Source organism: Halichoerus grypus, chromosome 14 (assembly GCF_964656455.1).
Source record: "Halichoerus grypus chromosome 14, mHalGry1.hap1.1, whole genome shotgun sequence".
Taxonomy (NCBI): Eukaryota; Metazoa; Chordata; class Mammalia; order Carnivora; family Phocidae; genus Halichoerus; species Halichoerus grypus.
The window spans coordinates 8,666,008-8,688,721 of record NC_135725.1 but is presented as its reverse complement, the minus strand read 5'-3'; the positions used below and the strand labels follow the sequence as shown (position 1 = coordinate 8,688,721).

Genomic DNA, 22,714 nt, shown 5'->3' with positions numbered 1-22,714 from the left:
ATGAAGAACCATACATGAGGTAGAAGGGCAGGAAGCTACAAAGAGTTTTAAGTCTCTAACAGAGATACCCCCATCCTAATAGATGTGCCCCCATCCTAGCTCTGGACAATCTACCTCCAGACATATTTCTACATGTTATGAAATACACACACACATACACACAATTTTAAAAAGAAGATATAAAAATATAAACAAAAATTCTGAAATTTTCTTCCTGTTCCCTGATTGCTTGGTGTATGACCTAGAGGCAAGCATCCTATTTTGGAGGCCTCTGCTAAATAACCAAGGCATTGCTATTAACAGAAATTGGCAAAAGTTAAAACAGCAATGATGAAGAAGGGGGGAAATGCCCAGAAAAGTATACTCTAAGATAGGGTGGTAATGTTCAGTCATTTTTGTTTTATATGTAAGTGACTGGAAGGATATCCATAGCATGCTAATGGTGGTAGCTTTAACCTAACATGTGTTCCTAGCTCTCCTCGTCAACCGTGTACTAACTTGCAACAAGAAAAAGAAAAAGAAGTGTTATTTCAAATTTCCCAATAGTTCAATACAGGCCCTCCCTCCCTTCCAAAATTTACTTCTTCCTTCCAGGTGCCCTTGTCAGCGTGCTGAGTGTCTCCCTACACTGCACAGATGTGCTCCACCATGAGCCCCCACCTGTGAGGACAGCCAGGCAGGTGCAGTGGTGAGGACTAAAGAGGATGAGGGCTCATTGCAGGTGGCCTGCAGCCTGCTCTGGGGTGGAGGTGGGTGGGGTTGGAATAAGGAAAGTGAATGCCCTATGAAGCATCACCCTTGGTCATGAGGCAATCCTCCTACGTATCAGGGGAGTGTTCCCATGTCTCGTCCCACTTATCACCGAATTGTCCCAATTCCTATTCTGTCATAGAATGATGGGCATTTAGCCCTGGAACACCTTCTAGTGCACTCCTGCCTTTTCAGAGACAGAAGAGCAAGCTCTGAAAGTGAAGGGTATGTCCAAGGTCAAAGAAGACATGTAGGCAGCAGAGTGGGGATCGGAACCCATTCAGATGCTCACAACCACCATCGCTACTGCCTCAGGAAGTCCTTCTTGCAGGCTGGCATTGCCCCAGAGTGCCATCTACAGAGTCTCTTGCCTTCACGAAAGCCCTATAAGGTAGGTGTTGTCCCCTCCATGTTAGAGTTGAAGAAACTAAGGCTCAGGTAGATCTTGTGGTTTTCCAAGGCTAGAAGGAAGCAGAACCAGGAGGTGACCTCAGCTCCGTCTAGCCCTTTCCATTTCAGCTGACTCAAGACAGTGTATTCTGATGCTACGCATGTTCCTACAAAGTCATTTCCCACAATTCCTCTAGAGGGGTCCTCCGCTACTGGAGTCTCAGGAAATCATTTCAGTGCCACCTCCCTCTCCCCTTCAGTGCAAAGAATCCTTCCCGAATGAGCCTGTTCTCTCAGCAGCTGGTGGTATTTGATTTGATTAACACCCTGGGACCTATCACAGGATGTAAAGCTGATGCCTAATTAATTGCTTACATTAAAGAGCTGGCACTTCTTGCATTCAGATCACACTTTCAGCTTCAATCATGTTTTCGTTTCAGCAATAATATTTACATGATAAGCAAATAGTCGATTCATACTCCAGCATGGACCTAAGCTGGGTGTGGGACTTCCCTAAGCAGATGTCCTTGACAGGTGTAAAGAAATAGGCTTTTTTTTCACAGCAAGAGCCATGAGCAAGCTCTTCTACTTGTTTTTCAATAAAAAAAAATCATGCTTGGATCAACAAATATTCCTTGAGCACTGACCTGTTCTGTGTCAGTCATTCCATTTCCAAGGCCCCATGGGGGACCAAAAAGAAGTGCACTCACTAAGAAGTCACATTAGACTTAACTGTGTTTTCTTCCTTTTTTTTTTTTTTTTTTGGGTCCAAGATCTAGATGCCTTGATTAAGAAAACAGACTCGACATTAGACATGTCAAGTTTCAATAGGCATTTGCTGAGGTCTCCTGAGATCTTATCATGCAGGAGGTGGGGGAGTTTGGGATGTGAAATGACTCCTGGGATGTGAATGGGGGGTCAAACTGAAACGAGGTGAAGTGCCACCAGACTATCCTACACAGTATCTTTAATCAGAACGTGGATAATGATACAGAAAGGCAAGATTCTACCTTCTGACAGCAGGAAGTTGGAAGGGATAAGGCAGCAGTTTGGATGACAAAGTTCTTGACAATGGGCAGAATTCTAACACCATGAACTTGAGTAAGAACAAATGCCACAGAACCACCAGAAGCACTACTCCACAGAGAAGGTGTGGCTTTCTGGAAAAGGCTTGACTGCGATGAGCCACAGCTTAACCCAAGGCAACGGTGTGAGGTGTGTCCCAAGTCACTGATGCATCCACTTGACTGAATTTGTGAAGCATCTACACTTAGGACCGGGAGAGTCCTGCTCTAATTTTCCCTAATCCACTCACCCTCATGTAGTGCATTCAGCTCAGCTGTAAGAAGGCTGACTGCACACCGTATTGTTCTAATCAGGACACTTTTTAGAATGAAAGGGTTTGCAGGTATAAATTAAGCCTGGAAAATAGGCATCAGTGACGACTCCTGGACAAACTGGGGTCTATGTTACCTACAAGGGTTGTAGACAGATTGGAGGGTATTCCAGAAGAAAGGCTCGAGGATGGGGAAGCCTCAAAAATGGATTGAAAAATAGATAAATCTTTGAAGAAAGAGATGGTTAGTCTGAAGAAGAGCAAAGTTTATATGAGAGCTACTGTGAGAAATTATAAGGGCAGCATGTGGAAGAGAGGGGACCTGGGGGTTACAGGTTCTGAGGGGTTCTACTCTGGGGTAGCCAAGTTACCTCCAACAGGAAAGACTTTTTGGAAGCATATCTGGCTATATCCATCAGTTTCTGGATCACATGCCTACATAGTTCTTCAAAAAATTCCACCAAAATAGTAATACTTCCTTCTTAGTGAAACCCAGCTACTTTTCTTTAAAAGTGCTATTATTTTTTTTTTAAAGATTTTTTATTTATTTATTTGAGAGAGAGAGAATGAGAGAGAGCAAGCACATGAGAGGGGGGAGGGTCAGAGGGAGAAGCCGACTCCCTGCCGAGCAGGGAGCCCTATGCGGGACTCGATCCCGGGACACCAGGATCATGACCTGAGCCGAAGGCAGTCGCTTAACCAACTGAGCCACCCAGGCGCCCTAAAAGTGTTATTATTGTGTAAATATATGGTGGTGGTTCTTTCTCTTTTCAGAGAGAACTTATTTTATGGAAGTTGGACACACATCAATCTGTGATTCCCTGGGCCCCCGCTGTGGTTTTATGTTTTATATATGCTTTTCAGGGGACTATTGAGAGGAGAATTCTACCCAGTATTCTCCTTTGTACAGACCAACACAAATATCATATTACACAGTAGAAAACACCAATGGTTATAAGATGCATCACTATTATCTGCCATTAAGGAAGAGGAAAAGATACCGCCAAATCAATTATACCCCAAACTCCTTCACATCCGACTGACTGTCTTGGGTCACTTTTCAACTCAGAATTGGCCTGTTGTTCCCATTTTCCACATGATATTTGTGTCTGTGTCATCAAGAGCATCAAGAATGCAGTATTTCTTTAAAAAAATTCCACTATTTTCTCTAGAATTTTCTTCCAAACAAGTAACACTTGATGATCTGAAGATCTGATGTTGTTCCTTTTTTGATCTAACCAGCAAATGTAGGTTTTCAAACAACAAGGAGTGTATTCTTTCTTCAAATAGTCCTTAAATTGTTTGCTGACTGAAACTCCGAGGGACACTGTCCAGTTATGCCACCATGAATAACAACAATATCTATTCTGCATAGACAATGACAGCTACTTTCCAAATGGCACCTGGCCAACAGATGCTTGGGATATTAGAATGTGAAGTGTGGGTGTTGTAGAGTAAAATACAGTAATTCAATCTGCCTGTGCTCTTCTGGCCTGGGTTATACGCTTTACCTGCTCTGGGGTAGCTAAGTGATAACCTCTATTGGTTCTTCTTTACACCAATTAAGGGTCTCCTCAAAAGCTCTCCTGGGTTGTCTGTATTTCCCCTTTATGCTCAGCCTTTCTACTTTGGAATTATTCCTAATCTTTTCATTTCAGCTAGCTTTCCACTTTATGCCCATCAACTGGTGGAAGGCAAAGCAAAAACGGGAAGGTCAACCAAGGTTTTGCATCGCAAAAGAAGGCATGCTTCATCTGTGCTTTTATGAAGAAGAGCTATGTGACTTGATAGTACAGAGGTAGTTCTTAGCTCTGACTGTGAAGCAAAATAATTGGTAAAGATTTTTTAAAATGTAGATTCCAGTGAGCTATCCCAAGACCCACTGACTCAGACTCTCAGGGGTGGGGACAGAATTGAGGGAGAGCAGGCACTTGTATTTTTAGAAGAGTTCCACCGACTGATGTGATACGTCACATAGGTTGTAAACCTTTAGGAGGAGGAGGACATTGGGCATTTTCCAGTTCATGCAGGGACAATTCTCCTGACCTACATGAACACAAATGTGCAACTCTAACTGTGTTGCAGGAAACAGTTCCTATGGATGGACCCCCATTTTTATTCAAACCGTAATATTCACACCTTTCTGTGCTCAACATGATTAAACCAAGGGGTAGGAAGGATATGGCTATGAATGGGCACGGGATGGGCATGGCAAGAGCATGGGCAGGAAACAAAGGATGAGATTTTCTTTTTCCAGCCTTCCAACCATCCCATATGCTGGCTGGTCTGAGGCCATAGGGGAGGTGGCCTCATCCTCTGTTCTCTGGCCACAGCTTTGCAGGACAATTTCAGGAACAAAACGATTTGGGCATAATTCTGGTTCCCCGACTTGGGGATAGTCTTTAGCCTTAGAGTGGAAGGCTGTACTAATGAGGGCCTACCCTCAGAAAATGTGCAAATCCCTGTACCAGAGGACCCAGGAAGAGGTTTTTATGGCTGTGGGAGAGTCCTGATACTCTCTCCTTAATCACCTCCTTTCCAACAAACGTTCTTCAGAAATTTATGTAAACATTAACCCCTCCCCCCACCCATCTTGTCTAGGGTAAGTAAATAACCGTCGATTCTACTCTTAGATATATGGCCTTTTAATTATGCCAGGGAATTCAGAATGCAGTTTCCACACCAAAGCCCAGATCACCTCTGACCTCTTAGATCCAGGGACCTCTCGCTTATATCCAAGAAAGAGTCTGAGACTTATTGGCTCCTGTGAATTTCTTTTCTTTCTGGGCCTAAAGCAGGGGCTGAAAGCAAGAACGCAAGAGGCACAAATCATTGCAAATCAGTGCTGATGGCTGAAATAAATATTTACGTTGTACTTAATGCTTATTCTCTTGCTACCATGTATTGAACACACATGATGCGCCAGGCCCTTTATCCATATTATCTCATTTACTCCTCACCAAAACCTATGAAGTAGCCTGCACTGTCCACCCCTGTGGCAGAAACAGACTCAGGTTAAGCAATACCCCCAAGGTCATGCAACAAATAAGGGCTGAAGTCAGGAATTAATCCCAGATCCTGTTCCAAAGTTGAAGGTCTCTCAAACATTAGTTGTATTGGAAAGACAGTGAGGAAAAAATAATATGGAAATGACGGATGGTAGATGGATAGATCAATAAATATGTCATAAATACATCAATACACATAGACGCATGAATATAATCGAGACTATCAAACAAGCTAGGTCATTATTACACGGTGACTTGCACTGTTTTGTATGTTTGGAAAAGTTTGAAATAAAGCGTTGGGGTGAAATAGAAAAGCAGTGAGGCAATCAAAGCCATGCCAATTCAACATTCTTTCAAGGATCTGTCTCATGTTTCTATAATGATGTGTTTTAGAATCTTAAATTGAGTCTGACAAATATGTATCGAAGCTTTATGATGTACCAGGCACCAAAATACCTGCCGGCCTAGGATGCTACATTCACGGTAGGTGCCGTGAGGACACAAGCCAGAGCCCTTCTGGGTTCACACGCAGCAGCTGACACTAGCTCAGCCCGTGATCCAAAGCCAATTCTGATAAAGGGCCAGAATCCATGTGTGACGTGCTGAAGGAACACAAGGATGGAGAGGTCTGGAAAGGTGCCTGGAAACAGATGCAATCTGAATTAGGCCTTGGAAGAAAAATAGGGAAGAAGTCAAAATGTCTGAACTGTGTTTACTCAAAACACTTCTGACCCCAAACATGTGGGTCCCCTCCTCCCCACACATACAACCAATCCTCCAGTACCAGCTGGGTATCCTGCAATTCAATTCACTTCTGACACTGTCTGCGGTTAGAGCCCACAGGTTAGGAGCTCAGTCTCCCAAGACTGCCCTGACTTCAGAGGCCAGTTGAAGGTCGTGGGTTCTTTGTTACCACGCTAGTGGCGTTTCTGAGCACCGGGGACTCATTTTAACACTTGCAATGCTGGGCTGATGCATTCAACTTGTAGAGATTCCTTCAGACTATCTGCCTTGGAAACCACTTAGCCATTTCTGTTCTGGGGTTTGGCAGTCTCCTTGAGCCCTACAGGAAAGGGATGTACCCACTACTTTCTCCCGGGGTGCTCGACACAAAGCCTCTTTTCAAAGGAGAGAGAGGCTACCAGCTTCCAAGGGCTTTCTCTGCTTCTCCTCTACTCCACCATCTTCCTTCTCTCTTCCTCACCTCCCTATCAACAGCTGAGAGCTCCTGCCCTGCCCCTGGATCTAGACCTCTCCCTCCCTCCCTGTACACAAGCAAAGCTCATGTTCTACCAGAGGCTAGAAGTTTAGCTCCAACTCAACATATAATTACTATGCCAAGTGCCCTTAGGGTCTTGGCTTTTGAAAATTAAAAGCCCTTTCCCCCCCTATTTTTTGGTAAAACTCCTTTTTTCCCTGCTACAGTAAATGATGCCTAAATGGGGCTGGGGTGGGTTGGGGTGGGCTGGGGTGGGCTGGGGTGGGTTGGGGTGGGCTGGGGTGGGCTGGGGTGGGCTGGGGTGAGGAAGAGGCAGAGGCAACAGGAACTGCCAGGGAGGAAAAATCAGTTAATATTTTAAAAATATCATTCTGTCAGTGTTCTTATCACCGCCTTTAAATTTGGTTCGTCCCTTGAGCAAAGAGGGAAAGACTTACTCCACACCCTCCTTCCTGTTCTTGTGTCTTAGAAGAATTTTGATTCCACGTGACCTGCTCTCGACTAGAGGCTGAATCCCAAGGTGACCCTAATTCCAAAAGAAGATGAATCTCACACCTTGAGAGCTCGGTCTTAGTTACCGCTGACTCTCTGGAGGTTTTTCTCAGGAAATACAGCAGAAGGAACCCCAAATTGCTAATCACCAAAGTGTATAACAGTTTAGAAATATAACAATTTATTTATGTTAATGGTATGGCTGGTGCGCCTTCTGTGTATTCTCTGAACAATTTTAACACGAGGCCCTTAATTTGGGGCTATGTGCTTCACGAGTTTCCTGTGCCAATAATCACCACAGGGAATTCAATATTTCCCGCACCGCTACCTGTCCACACGCACTTTGTCTCTTGCCCCATTTGATGAAACTTCCAATTCGCATCCCTGTGGCATGCCTTCATCTAGATCCCTTCTTCGGTTTAATTCTCTTTCTGGTCCATATGACAGTCTTCTATATCAAGCATGGGGCCTGAAAGAGAAATAGCTTGTCAGTTAAAAAAAAGAACTGAAGCCAAAAATGCAGATGTTTGAGGAAACTATAAAATATAACTTGATTTTTTTCTCCACCAACTGCCCACCTCAAATGAGGACCTTGGGAGTTTTATTTCTAAAACATAACTCTGTATTAGAAAGGCTCCTGGTTTCAAGTCAATAAATACCCATAGGACCTATCTCCCACCATAAACCCATACAGGTAAGGGTCAGAGATGTCTCTTCCCATTAAGCAGAAAGAAATTTTCCTTGTCACAAATTAAAATCCTCCCCTGTGGCTGTAGATTTATCAGCAAACTTGCTTACAATGGTCTTATTAATGGTGATTGGGAACAATAAATCATTTCCTCCTGCTACAAAGTCTGCTCAAATTGGTTCAAAATGGCAAACCTCCTGTTGATATGAACCTTCCCATGTCTTGGAAAAAAGTGTAAGAGAAAGGTTTAGAGTGGGATGGGACCCACATTTCTAGGATTTAAAGGGAATATTCAGCAGCATGTGGCTTCACCACCTTATTATACATATTCTTAATGCCCAGAAGAAATATTGACCTGAAATGCATTGAGTTTTTGTACACTTTTACCCGAAGAGTTGAATACCAATGATTCAACTGAACTTTTATTATTGAGTGAAATAACACAAATGCACAAAATCATTCAGGGAGTCTGTGTGTGCTCAAAACCATACCCTCTCCATTCTTCCTTTCCATCAGTGAGGGAGGAAGCTTCCTTTTATTTCAAGAATACAAATTTAGGTCATATGACCAATAAACGCTCATATGATACACATAATACATTGATTGGGCTTTGCAGTTCTGAAAACAATAAATCACCAAGAGCTAAAGCAGTGATCATTTTAAATAAGATCCAGAAATATATTTATTTAATTTGGTGTTGACCAGTTACCTCCATTATCTTCTTGGTACTGGGCAAAACACACAGGAAGTTTTTCTCCCAACATCCGCCCCCCAAATAGTGCACATTCTTGCAAAAAATATCCCTCACCTAACCAGACATTTTCTTAGAACACATGCAGTCTTTTTAACTCAGGTAACATTCAGACCTGTTATACATTTTTCAGCTCCTCTGAAGACTTCAATAAAGCAAGAAGAATCCATGTGCCTCACTCAGTCAGCCTGACTTAAAGGAGTAGGAGACAAGAATCATCCACATGTAGAGTTAAACAATGCAATTTTCCAAGTATACACCCGCTGGGAGAATCAATAACCTCTTCTCAAACCAGCAAATTGGTTTCAAGTATTTGGTTCACTGGTTCCATCCAACAACCACAAATAAGAGGACACCTCCTGAGTGAAAGAGAAGGGGGTTATGAATCCTGGAAAAATGTGTTCTCATCAAAATTCCTGTGCTTCTCTACAGCATAGATGATATTTGCAAAACTCTTTGGAAAGAACACTGGGTTTAATTTCAGGCAATCCTCTTTGATGGGATTTTAACAAAAAAGCTTTTGCAGAGTACTCTATCTCATTTCATGAAAACAACTCATGCCATGTAGCTGGTTAGATAATTTGGTATTTTCTGGATTTTAGGTTTTTCTTAACATTGCAGCCAGATTATTCTTTCTAAAATAAAACTGATATTCTCTAGAAAGATTTAGCTGAAGTAACTGGCCCTTCTGTGGAGCCATGAGCTCTGGGAATATTTGTCAGAAAACCTGGTCCTTTGGCTGACATTGCTGCTATGAACATTGGGGTGCATATGGCCCTTCTTTTCACTACATCTGTGTCTTTGGGGCAAATACCCAGGAGTGCCATTGCTGGGTCATAGGGTAGCTCTACTTTTAATTTTTTGAGGAACCCCCACACTGTTTTCCAAAGTGGCTGTGCCAACTTGCATTCCCACCAACAGTGTAAGAGAGTTCCCCTTTCTCCACAACCTCTCCAACATTTGTTGTTTCTTTCCCTGTCCATTTTCGCCATTCTAACTGGTGTAAGGTGGTATCTCAATGTGGTTTAGATTTGAGTTTCCCTGATGGCTAATGATGATGAACATTTTTTCATGTGTCTGTTAGCCATTTGTATGTCTTCTTCAGAGAAGTGTCTTTTCATGTCTTCTGCCCATTTTTTGACTTGATTGTTTTTTGGGTATTGAGTTTGAGAAGTTCTTTATAGATCTTGGATACCAGCCCTTTATCTGTAGTGTCATTTGCAAATATCTTCTCCCATTCTGTGGGTTGCCTCTTTGTTTTGTTGACTGTTTCCTTTGCTGTGCAGAAGCTTTTTATCTTGATGAAGTCCCAAAAGTTCATTTTTGCTTTTGTTTCACTAGCTTTTGGAGATGTATCTTGAAAGAAGTTGCTGTGGCCGATGTCAAAGAGGTTACTGCCTATGTTCTCCTCCAGGATTTTGATGGATTCCTGTCTCACGTTGAGGTCTTTCATCCATTTTGAGTTTATGTTTGTCCACAATAGCCAAACTGTGGAAAGAGCCAAGATGCCCTTCAATAGACAAATGGATAAAGAAGATGTGGTCCATATATACAATGGAACATTACTCAGCCATCAGAAAGGATGAATACCCAACTTTTACATCAACATGGATGGGACTGGAGGAGATTATGCTAAGTGAAATAAGTCAAGCAGAGAAAGTCAATTCTTATATGGTTTCACTTATTTGTGGAACATAAGGAATAGCATGGAGGACATTAGGAGAAGGGAGGGAAAAATGAAAGGGGGGAAATCGGAGGGAGAGATGAACCATGAGAGACTATGGACTCTGAGAAACAAACAGGGTTTTAGAGGGGAGGGGGGATGGGGGGATGGGTTAGCCCGGTGATGGGTATTAAGGAGGGCACGTACTGCATGGAGCACTGGGTGTTCTACGAAAACAATGGATCATGAATCACCACATCAAAAACTAATGATGTATTGTATGGTGACTAACATAACATAATAAAGTAAAATAACAAAAAAAAAAAAAGAAGGAAAACCTGGTCCTTGAAATAGAATGTTTGTGTCCCTTACTCTCAGGCAAGGAGTCTGTGTTTTCTTTTTTTTCCCTTCCTGCCTTCTCATTCCCTGAGCACCATTGACCTTCCTCTTCAGTCATCAATATCTAGCATCACTTCCACAAATTTATGTCACTCTCCTGCTCTCTGAGGGCTTCTGTAACAATCCTTCTTCCTTCGGAAACTCCTTTCCTTTTCTTCCTCTTAGGATAGAATGCTCATGCAGAAATTCTAGCCCAAAGTACAACTACTTTTTTTTTTTTTTTTTTAAGTAGGCACCATACCCAATATGGGGCTTGAACTCACAACCCTGAGAGCAAGAGTCACATGGTCCGCTGACTAGGCCAGCCGGGTGCCCCACCAAAGTACAACTACTTCCGTGTTCTATAGCAAAGAAAGGTCTTTGTCCAGCAGGGTAAGTTGTGTCTTCTGCTTAAGCGCACACAATTTCAAAGAGACATACACAAAGGGAAAGGAAAAGGGACGTAGCCTAGCCAGTCCTACCAACTGGCTAATGAGCAACTTATTCCCTTGAGTGGTCCCCAAGGCTGCCCTCCATTCCCATCTGCCCTGTCCCATGCTCACCACCAAAATGGCCAACCTTACAGCACAGCTCTCAGAGCATCTTTGCTCCACTAGTAAATGGAGTCCTTTCTCCTTCATACTGCCTATGTCCCCTTAAGACACAAGATGCTTAGGAGATTTGGGAACCTAAAACTACTGTTTCAGAGACACTATGGGCAAAACAGGCCTCTGTGGACTGCCCTAGGAGTCCTACTAACATTAATTATATTTTATCTACTGATAACCTTATACCCCTACTCGTAAAGGGATTTTAGCACTATTAATAATATTGTTCATCATGAGCCTGGTATCTAAGAGAAACTGTGAGTTACAAACAACTGAATTATAAAACCAATTTTTGAAAAAGAGTATTGAGAAAATTGGAGGCTGCTTTTTTTCTGAGGGGGGGTGCTTCCTTTTTCTTTCCCTTACCTTTTCACATATTAATTCATTCATTAAATATTTGTTGATCATCCTCTTAGGGGCTGGGATTAAAACAACAGTCTGAAGCAGAGATTTCCTGCTCCTGTGGAGCTTACAGCCCCAAAGAGCAGAAAGACAACCATACAATGAGAAAAAGGAAAGGAAAACTGTGTACCTAGGACAGGTGGTAGAAAGGATGAGCATACAGTACTCCGCAAGGATTAACTGGTCTAGTCAGAGAAGCCAAGGAGATCTGGGTAAAGTGCCAGAAAAGAAGGTTCCAGGGGAGGGAACAATGTGGGCAAAGGCCCCATAGCGGAGGAAACTTGGTGGGGCGAGGAAATGAAGCCCATGCAGAAGCATGGTCGGGGAGAGGAGTGGGAGCAGATGAGACTGAACACACAGGACAATGGCTGGGCTTTACAGGGCTTTATGGGCCAGAGCAAAAGAAAGCCTCTGCAAATCTTACCTGGAAGAGGAGACCCACTGCGCACTTTTAGAAGACCACTCTAATCACAGTGTGGAGAAACAATGGTGGCAAAGTGGCTTCCCACAGTCCATTTAGAGAAGGTCATTGCAGGAGTCCTCATGAGAATTAATGGCCACTCAGAGGGGAGAGAGACAGACTGAAGAGATTTTTACATGGGAAAATAGATAGGATTTGGCAATGGGTTGGATAGGAGGGTTGAAGTTGAGGAAGCATGGAGGAATGACTCTGGTTTCTTGTGAATCTTATTTTAACTCTTTGGTCCTTTGCTTTATCATTGACTCTTGTCTACCATTTTACTCCCTTTGTGCTCCTACTTCACCGTGAAGGAAAAATTCCTTACTACTTCAAAACTAACAATGCACAAAGCCCCTCAGCATTATTCTACAAGCCCCTCAAATCAACTGTGAATACATACAATTTGCGATGATTTTGGTTTATAGTTTTTTTTGGGGGGGGAGGTCAGTTTATAGTTTTTAAACTAAGTTTGGTCTCTCCTCCTTACCTAATTTTTCCACATAGTAGGATTTCCTTCATTGAAATGAGAAATCTGAAATTTTGATATAGTCGTGGAAGATTTTTAGCCACAAATAATTGAAACCAACCCGAACCAACTTTAACACAAAAACAAATTTACTAGAATAACACAAGGGTGTCTCAAGGAATCAAATGGGAAATGCAACCAAGATTAGAGGCAGGCTAAATCCCTACAGAATTTCTCTCCATATTCTGTCTGTTCTTCTCTATATTGTGGCTTCAGCCTTTGAGCTTGCAAGTCTAGCTTTCTCCAATCTTCAATTGTAAGATGGCTCTGTAGCAGCCCCTGTATTTATATGCTCTGGGTTTAGCCACAGACACTGACCCTCAGTCCCCCAGTGTCTCAATTCCAAATCTAAAGGATGGGAATTTAGTCAGCTATGGTCAGTGAAGTATGGCTGGTGGTGGGTGGGCACAGGAATTCAGGAAAGAAACAGCCAATGCCAATTCTGAGTTCCCAGTTCTCTTCTCCTGAGAAGGGAGAATTGTTATGGACTTGGCAGACACCCCATAGAGAGGAGGGAAACAATAGCTCTTTTGCTTCAATAAACATGTATTAAGCACCAACTATGTCCCATGGTCAGTCTAGGCTCATGGATACAAAAATAAGTGCACCAAATTCCACCTTTAAGCAACATAACACCCAGCACTGCCTGTGAACCCCTTGGCCTCTCTTTATCTGTGGTCATTTACCTATAATACATACCTAAAAACTCATGGTGTACTACCTAGAACCAACATGTACGGTATTCATACTGTGGAGTCAACACTTAGCGCTCATCTTGCACCAGACTAACACATTTGCAGACAGGGAAGCAGAGATTCAAAATTTTATTTCCAGGTGCTGACAGATGTCAACAAATGAGCAGGAAATAAAATACAAAACTTACGATGCAGATGACTATGGCAGTTCTATTTACTATCATTCATCCGTCTTCAGAGTAAAAGGTATCTATCTGTACGTTCATCAGTAGAAAAATTATTCACTAAAGGTCTACAACATGTCAGTCAAGTTGCCAGAGAGGAGTTGACAGCACATCTGACTCTGAGGCAGAAGACCTGGAACCTGGGCACACACACACCAGCTGTGGGATCTGAGGAGGGCCGGGCACCTGTAAAGTGAGGTTCACACCACCTCTCAGTGTCAGCGTCGGGAAGTGGGAACAAAAAGGAAGAATATGAAGGTAGACAAAGATGCACGCAGAAGGCGGTCCAGATGGAATATCAGTTACAAGCAAGAGTGTGCAAGTGGGAGCCTACAAGGACCGCTGGGAGATTGGGAGACAGAGCTGAAAGAGAGGAGGGTCTGGGGAGATGTCGCGGTAAGAGGGAAGGCTGACAACTCAGATGGGATCTCTTTGCTGCAGATTTACAAACAGGAGGCAGGGGAGTGAGGAACAGCAGGAAGAGCTAGAAAGGAGAATAGCCAGGCCACGTGAAGATTCCTTCCAGACAGCTGGCCCGTAGGCTCTAAGCTTCCCGCGTTCCCCAACGTGAGACGTGACCTAGCCTTGCAGACTTGGTTGTGCCTAATCTTTTCCCTTTCAAACAAATCAGAAAAAGAAGCTACCTAGTTATTGTAGTAACCGTCACCTACAAAAAGAAAAGGGAATAGGATTTCCTTCAGCTTCCTTATCCAGCACAATTTTCCTTCCATCCTATTGCTTCACAAGCCCTCCTTTTATGTTTCCTTTTTATGGTAAGCTTAAACTCAGATTAACGGCCTCTCTAGAAAGCTTCCATCTCTTCAATTTCTCTTATCTTTGCCCTCTACCAGATTTTATTTTTGCATTTTCAGATTTTACTAAATCTCTATTCATTTGCATGAGCATCGCTGTCCATTTAAAATGCTGGAGGCATGTTTGTTAGCTTTATCTAGACTACAGGCATTCAATAATACCATTCAATGGTATTATTTTTGAGTTTCCTAATGCTGTCTCATTATGATGCCAAATGTACAACAGGTGATATTAAACTACCTTTAATTTAATAAGTAATCAAGACATCATGAAAAAATGCTTCTTATTTTCAGAACTCATTCCCCTTTTATTTAGAATATATATTCTCAATGGTGGGGATATTACCCCAGACAGGTGAAACTGGTTCTTGGGGAGCAAAAAAAATCTTGGCTATCACAGTGGTTTGTGGCCCTCAACCCCTCAATCCTATCTGACTTCACAGATACACAGCATACCCGTAGTATTAAAATGTCATTGTGGGAGGAAGTGATTAGGTAAAAAAAAAAAAAAAAAAAAAAAGTCTAAAAAGACACGTTAGTAGGAAAATAATGAAAACAATTTTTTTAAAGTTGAGGAAAATGATGTAGAACTAACCTATACTTGGGACGCCTAGACGGCTCAGTCAGTTAAGCTTCTGCCTTCAGCTCAAGTCATGGTCCCAGGGTCCTGGGATCAAGTTCCACATCGGGTTCCTCGCTCAGCAGGTAGCCTGCTTCTCCCTCTCCCCCTGCCCCTCCCCCTGCTTGTGCTCTCTCTCACACTCTGATTCTCTAATAAGACTAATAATCTTTTCTAAATTTCCAAGGATAATTAAATTCAGAGAGAGAATTGAAAGTTCTTTGCCTTTACATTTTTCCCCTAAATCTTAAATATCTGCTTCTGCTTGTTTTCCAGTTAGACTACAGAAAGGCAAAATATGAACAAATGAATGGACAGCAAATAAATATTTGAGGCAAAATTTAGATAGTGAGTAGCTGAAAGTACTTACTCTGTGAGATAGGTAGTCACACTCATATTTTTTCATAACTTCCAAATACTCTGAGAGTTAAATAGCATTGAACTAGACTGAATTCCAGGGTGGGGTCCTGGAAAAAAACTTGATTTTTCTTGAAAAACTCCATCAACTGCCATGTTGTAGAAGCCCATTATGGTACCAATGGGTTTCATAATGAATGAAGGAATACAATGAACCAAGTGTTAAGTATCTGAAGAAGAATAAGGACAACAAGTGACATGAGAATTGAGAGAGAGATGCCAGGCTGAGCTAGTGAGGCAGACTGGCTGGTTGTTTACCGAACAATTGCTCTTTTTTTTCTCCTGGGCACACTAAGTTAGATATTTCCCAGCATGCCTTGCACATAAGGGAGGAAATATGATTGATTCACTTCCAAGAGAATGTGGGAAGAGGGCAGAAAACCACTCCTAGACTGGGCCATAAAACTCCACAGCTGAGGGGAGAGGATTCTGAAGACCTGGAGGTGGGTAGACCCATGAGAGGGAAGAAGCCTGAGTCCTTGAAACATTGTCTGAGTGAGAACTGCCCAACCAGGTACACTGCACTGCACTGTTCATGAGCAGGAAAAAGTGCGTTATATTAAGTCTCTGGAATTGGGGAGCTGTTATGTTTGTTAGCTACCCTAATACATTTGATTTAACCTGAAATCATCCAAGTGCTCAGAACCAACCATGACAATTTTTTCAGAATAAAAGCTTTTTCAGATAAGCTGCTCCATAAAATCCCTAATACTGCCATTAATCTGTTTTGCCTCTAGAGACAAGAGTACCACCATTATTTGGATAAAGGTAGGTATATGAATAATACACCTAAGGTCACATCTGAACTAAGATGTGTGAAACAAAAACCTTCCCATAAACCAAATGGGCTTACAAAGGTCTTCATTTCCATGTGCCTTTAACTACTACAACAAGGGTCATGCTTGTCTTTACCACGGGCAGGAGAGAAACATTAGCGTCCGAAAACATGGCAAGAACAAAAATTCATCTGTGAAAAAATGTGGATGGTGGATGCCCAGCAGAACTGAGGTATTTGTCTTGGATCCTACCCTGTCTCATCCCATGCCATTCTACTTCCAGTTACTGTTTACTGAGCACCCACTATATGTGAGACACTGTGCTTGTCATCGGAGATATAAAGGTGGAGGGGGCTGCCACTGTATTCAGGAAACAGCCTGTCTAGGAGACAAGTGTGCACACAATCAATCTATACTGTAAAATAGATATTTCTAGTCTATCCAAACAGGACACAGTGGGAACACTGAAGAATAAGTGCTTGCCCCTACCTGGGATGATTTCACACAGGCAGTGAAAACCTTACATATCCCAAATCTACCCTTGAAGTGACAGCTTCTTGACTTTTCTCCAGTTATACATAAATTAACAGCTTTGGTTGAGTACTGATTATCCAGATATGAAAATACAGCGAAAAATGTGGAGCTCCCCTTATCAAGAATTTGAGAACATACCACCTATTTATTTGTATTCACAGGCAACATCTGCTAATGCTATGTAATATTAGAAAAACTAAGAAGTCATGCAATATTAAATTTGAAATGAATATAAATTTACTATATTTCCCCCTGTAGTCAATTAAGGTCTTGGGGGAAATATTTTGAAACTATGCAAATCCCTTTCTTCCTCAAAGCTTTGCCCACTGTTCTAGTAGCCATTGGTGGTCCATCTGCAACAATGACCCCTGTGGAGGTTACCTGTGGGGGTGGCCATTCTCTCTGTCCTTCATTCTTTGCATTGACCAGAGTTCTACTGCAAAGAAGAGCTGTCACATCTCCTCCCATACAGTCCTCCTCATTATTCACAGATTATGAATTTGAGAATTCACCCTCAGGCTAAAATTTATAGTCATGGCACTTTCTTGGTCACTCGTGGACACGTGCAGAGCAGTGACAAATCTGAAACACCTGAAACACACACTCCCCGCTGAGGTCCAACAAGGCAACAGTCTGCCTCCTTAAGTCAGCTCGCCTGCCGTAAACAAGTGTCCTTTGATTTATTGATTTAGTGCCACATTTTTCACATTTTTGTGCTTTCTGTTGGCGATTTCACTGTTTAAAATGTCCCCGAAGTCGGGGTTTCGTACGTAGCAGAGCAGCTCCCTCGCTGCGATCTATTGAAAGTCAGCCCTCGACGCAAGGGTTTGTAAGATAAAAAAATAAATAAATAAATAAAATAAAACAAAAAAAAAAGTAAAAAAAGAAAAAAATAAATAAAATAAATAAATAAATAAATAAATAAAATGTCCCCGAAGCATGGTGCTGAAATGCTGTCTAGTGTTCTTAACTGCAAGGGTACGATGTGCCTTACAGAGAAAATGTGTGTGTTAGATGAGCTTCATTCCGGCAGAAGTTACAGTGCTGTTGGCTGTGAGCTCAGTGTTAATGAATCAACAAACTAAATAGAGTCTTTAAACAGAAATTAAAATAAAACCAGGTGATGTATGGATCAACTGATAAAAAGGTTTGACCCAAGGCTGGCAGGAACTCAAACCTGTATTTCCCCTAGGAGCAATGGTTCAGTATGAGCTAATTCAGGTTCACACACTGACTTTATAGAACATAACTACTGAGAATAACAAGAACTGACTTTATCAAATAGCTAGATATTACTTATTTACGTCACTATTAACTCATGGATGTTATTTTATGGGTTACAATCTAATAGTATCATTATCTATTTTGGTGCTCAAATTGTTCCACCTTGGTCACTGGGATAGTAACTTTACAGTGGAAAAGTGTAGTCCATCTTGACCAGGTGATCAATACCAGCATCATCAATGATAATACATACTGATATCATGCATGCTGTGATCTGATGTACTGAGAAGGATGAGGAACCATTTCTGTGGTGTTCTTGACGGGGATGCAGGACTTCAGTCCAATCATAAGATTCCAGACAGGCCTGAATGGAGTGACATGGAGTAAAACAAATTAATCAGTATTCTTTGGGGCTGTCAAGGTTACAAAAGACAAGGAAAAACTGAGGAACTGTTGCAGATTACAGGAGATCAGAGAGAAATGACAGCTAAATGCAATATGGAATCCTGAATCGGATCTTGGGAACAACAGCAAAAGCAAAGGGACAGGAGTTGGAAATTTCAAAGTGAAGTTCAACTGGAGTCAGTTCATGGTGCTATACCAATGTTAATTTCCTGGTTATAATAATTATATTACAGTATATAAAATGTTAATAGTATACTGGGACAGGGACATACAGAAATTCTCTGTACTAGTCTTGCAATTTTTCTGTAAGTCTAAAAGCAATTTGAAATTTTGACCACCAAATGGTCTTGTATACCCCCCGGTTGCAGAAGTTGTGGGAGAGTGGAGGCAACTCCATTTCAAATACTGTGGATATAGGGAAATGTTCATTTTTCCAGGCTTTTCTAAATCCAAAACCTTTGGGGAATAGTGAATAAATAAATGCCTTCTACTTTAAGTTATCATAGGAGCTTTGGTTGTACCCAGGCAGGAGACTTCCCTTTCAGCTGTTGACCTTGGACAAGCCATAAACTCAGTTTTCTCACCCATAAAAGGAAGAGGCTGAAATGAATCATCTTACTTTATATCTCATATATGTTATAGCATAACATCTTATTGTTCTAATTAGATTAACCTTGTTATCCAGCACTTGAAATCAGGTAGTGCAAAAATACCCTTTAGGATGCTTATTTATTCTGCTTTCTTAGTAATAGGCAGTAGTGCTGACATTTCATAAGAAATCCAGGAATCAAATGACAGTAGTTTTAAGGAATTCTGCAGCAGTGCCCCCTGAAGCTCATTTATAAAATAGATAAACTTGATACGCTCACAAACAATATAAATACATCTAAAGAATCAAGATTGTGCAGTCCTTTAAAATGTGTAAGTCTCTCAACCATTATGAGGAAAAGCAGATTATAAATTTACACATGTATAATGATTTCCGATAACATTTTCCACACAAATATTTTTAAATGGAGATGAGGTAGAACTTCTAATTATACTCTCATAGACTATTATTTCAGAGGACATAAATCACTGATAGAAGAAAAATGCACATTATATACTGATAAAATACAAAAGAACAGCAAAATTTTATATGCATTGAGTCCACCCTCTATAATTAAAGAAATCGTAATTCTGTCAGATGTTGCTAAGTCGGCTGAGAACTTCAACTTCTGCCCATTTCATGATTAATACCACTGGGGGAATAGCAGGAGAGCAAAATGAGAGAGAAAGCAATGAATCTGGTATTCATGGTGCTGGTCGCTCTGCCAGAGTGGCAGAAGGAGTGAGTGGCGAAGTTGAGTATGAATCCTTTGTGGGTTAAGGAGATGAGTTCCTTTCTTTCTTTTCTTACCTGATAAATTCATCAGTTCATTCAGAACCGTGAGAAACAAGGAAAATGACAAGAAGGGAGTTCAGTTTACAGCATTTTGTATGGGTAATATTCCCTACCCCATTTCATAGAAAGCAAAATGGTACTCCGTTAAGAAATTAAAATGTATCGGGGCGCCTGGGTGGCTCAGTCGGTTAAGCGGCTGCCTTCGGTTCAGGTCATGATCCTGGGGTCCTGGGATCGAGCCCCACGTCCAGCTCCCTGCTCAGCAGAGAGCCTGCTTCTCCCTCTCCCTCTGCCTGCCACTCTGCCTACTTGTGCTCTCTATCTCTCTGTCAAAAAAAAAAAAAAAAAAAAAAAAGAAATTAAAATGTATGTCTCCCTCTCTGATTTCTTCCCATTCAGTTTTCCCACCACTCAATGGGAAGAAATCAGAGATGGAGACAAACTATGAGAAACTCTGGACTCTGGGAAACAAACTGAGGGTTACAGAAGGGAGGTGAGTGGGGGGATGGGGTAACCAGGTGATGAGCATTAAGGAGAGCACGTGTTGTGATGATACACAACTAATGAATCGTTGAACACTACATCAAAAACTAATGATGTACTATATGTTGGCTAACTGAACATAATAAATTAATTAATTAAAAAAAGAAATTAAATTGTATTTTAAACCATTATTAATACACATTTAATTACTTTTTCCAAGATAACAACTCACCAGGTTTTTAAAGTCCATCCTTTGATCACTAATAAATTCTTTTTTTTTTTTTTAGAGAAAGAGAGCACACGTGAGTGGGGTGGGGGAGGGGTAGAAGGAGAGAGAGAGAATCTTAAGCAGGCTCCATGCTCAGTGCAGAGCCTGATGGGGGGCCTTGATCTCACCACCCTGAGATCACGACCTGAGCCGAAATCAAGAGTGGGATGCTTAACTGACTGAGCCACCCAGGCGCCCCAATAAATTCAATTTAAATAATGAAATCTAACATCAACAGAGCAGAATGGTAACTAGAATAGCATAGCATTAATATCATGGGCTGCTATCAGCTTGTTTTCTTCCTCATTTACCTGGTCAAGTAATTTCATTCTCTGGGCCCTATTTCCTCATCTTTAGCATGAGAACAATATAAATCATACTTCATAGGGTTGTTGTGAAGATTAAATGAAATAAAATACATAAAATGTTTAGCAAGTATCTAGTACATAGTAAGGACTCTATAAATATAAACTACAGATGAAGACAGTAAAGAAACACAGCAAAGTATTAAGTGTTTACCCCATGTGGTAGGATTATGGGTGATTATCTTTTCCTTTATTAGTATTCTTTATTTTGCTAAATTTCCTAAAATGGACAAGTATTCTATAATCAGGAAACAGGTTGTTTTAAAAATGAAGTAAGAACTGTAAATTCACACATATATTCCTTAATGGCCTTCTTCCTTTTCCATAATACATTATCTAGTGATTTCTGACCTGGGGAAAAAAGGAGGGGTATGGACAGCTCAAATTCACCTGATCCAAGTTAGGCTGGGTTTGCAAGGAGTCTTCAGGAACAGAAATGAAAAATGATTAAAGCAATGGCGGAAGGTGGAGAACACAGGAGGGAGACTTCCAGGCAGTGGCAGATCTTGAAGAAATAGAGACACAGGAGAGGAAGTGAGAAGAGGCATGGCTGAAATTCTCACTGATCAGAGAGGTTTCCAACCAAGCATGAGAAGAAAGAAAGGACCAGATATTTAGTGTTGAACGTTATATCAGGAACTATCCATAGCAATTTTTTAAATCGACTGCATATCTGAAAAAGAACCTATGATTAGAGTTTACTGTGGTGAATGGACCTTGCCACGCCACTCGGTCACCATTCTCAATGGTTTTTTTCTAGTCCTGCTCACAGGTTCATCATTATTTCTACTTCATTTAGAAGTTTTGTGAAGAGATTTCTGACAGTCATAAGGATCCAAACAACCAACAGATTAGATAAGAGACTTTCTATTCACACTTCCTCCTCTTAATTAAACATCGTTTATTCTTTAGAACTGCTATTCTTGGTGTTAACTATACAACTGCAAAACTAACTCCTCGTGGAAAGAACTGCCAACAACCTCACATAACCCCCAGGGTAGACTAGGGAGCAACCTCCGCTACACCTTTATCTCGTAGATTGTAAACTTTTTAAACAAAATATGATGCTACCTACCTACCACTCATCACTGGGATATATTTTCCAGTGGGGCTAAGGTATTTATTCTTACCCAACCACATGTCATACCCCCACATCCTCTAGCCATAGGAGAAAGTCAAATTGGCAAAATTACTAGGGATGGGATCCATGGCTTGGTTTCATTTACTCCAGGAACCAGATGGCTATGCATCCAGTCAGGGAAGAGTCAGGGTGAACAGTTGCAAAGGATGATCTATCTGGTAGGCTGTGAACAGAACCACAAACACAATTTAATTCCACTGACTTCTATTTTTATGAATGGCTAGAGACTATTTACCGGTAAATTACTAAGTGAATTATTAAGGGTTATTCAATGTGTTATTAGTAAACTAAACTTAGTATATCATCAGAGTTTACTAAGGATTTATTCTATATTCTCCTAATGTGGCTTAGTGCCCAGCAATGCCTGCCAATGTTCAAAAGCTCCTACTGGGCATGCCCCACATAGAGAATTCTTGTAAATTTTTAGAAAGGATATTTAGGGAGGAGCCTCACCACTATAGATTTGAGTTGGTCAGGTTTTTAATTACTTTTAATTTTCCTTTTTAATTATTAATTGCTCTTAGTTTAACATCTTCATTATGAATTTAGTTTGTTGTGGATTATTCGGTTAACAACTACAGTGTGAGTGTTTACTTTAGTCTAGACCCTACGCTGAGATGTTTATATGCTCATTTATTGCTCTTAACACCCCTTTGATGCAGGTAATATTATTGTCTTCATTTTACAATGAGGAAC

General features: G+C 41.3%; 1 long non-coding RNA gene across 3 annotated transcripts in view; it reads right to left on the bottom strand.

Annotated features, from left to right (window-relative positions):
* The window catches only part of LOC118525360 (uncharacterized), a 122,235-nt gene that overhangs the window by 51,805 nt on the left and 47,716 nt on the right, over positions 1-22,714 (bottom strand). For 2 of the 3 annotated variants that reach the window (XR_013443935.1, XR_013443937.1), the window contains exons 2-5: positions 18,226-18,336; positions 8,750-10,122; positions 7,538-7,664; positions 5,941-6,124 (exon numbers count right to left, since the gene is read on the bottom strand). This is a non-coding gene — a long non-coding RNA (uncharacterized LOC118525360). Of the gene's footprint in view, positions 1-5,181; positions 5,278-5,940; positions 6,125-7,537; positions 7,665-8,749; positions 10,123-18,225; positions 18,337-22,714 lie in introns of all 3 variants that reach the window. The other variant, XR_013443936.1, reaches the window with a different exon arrangement.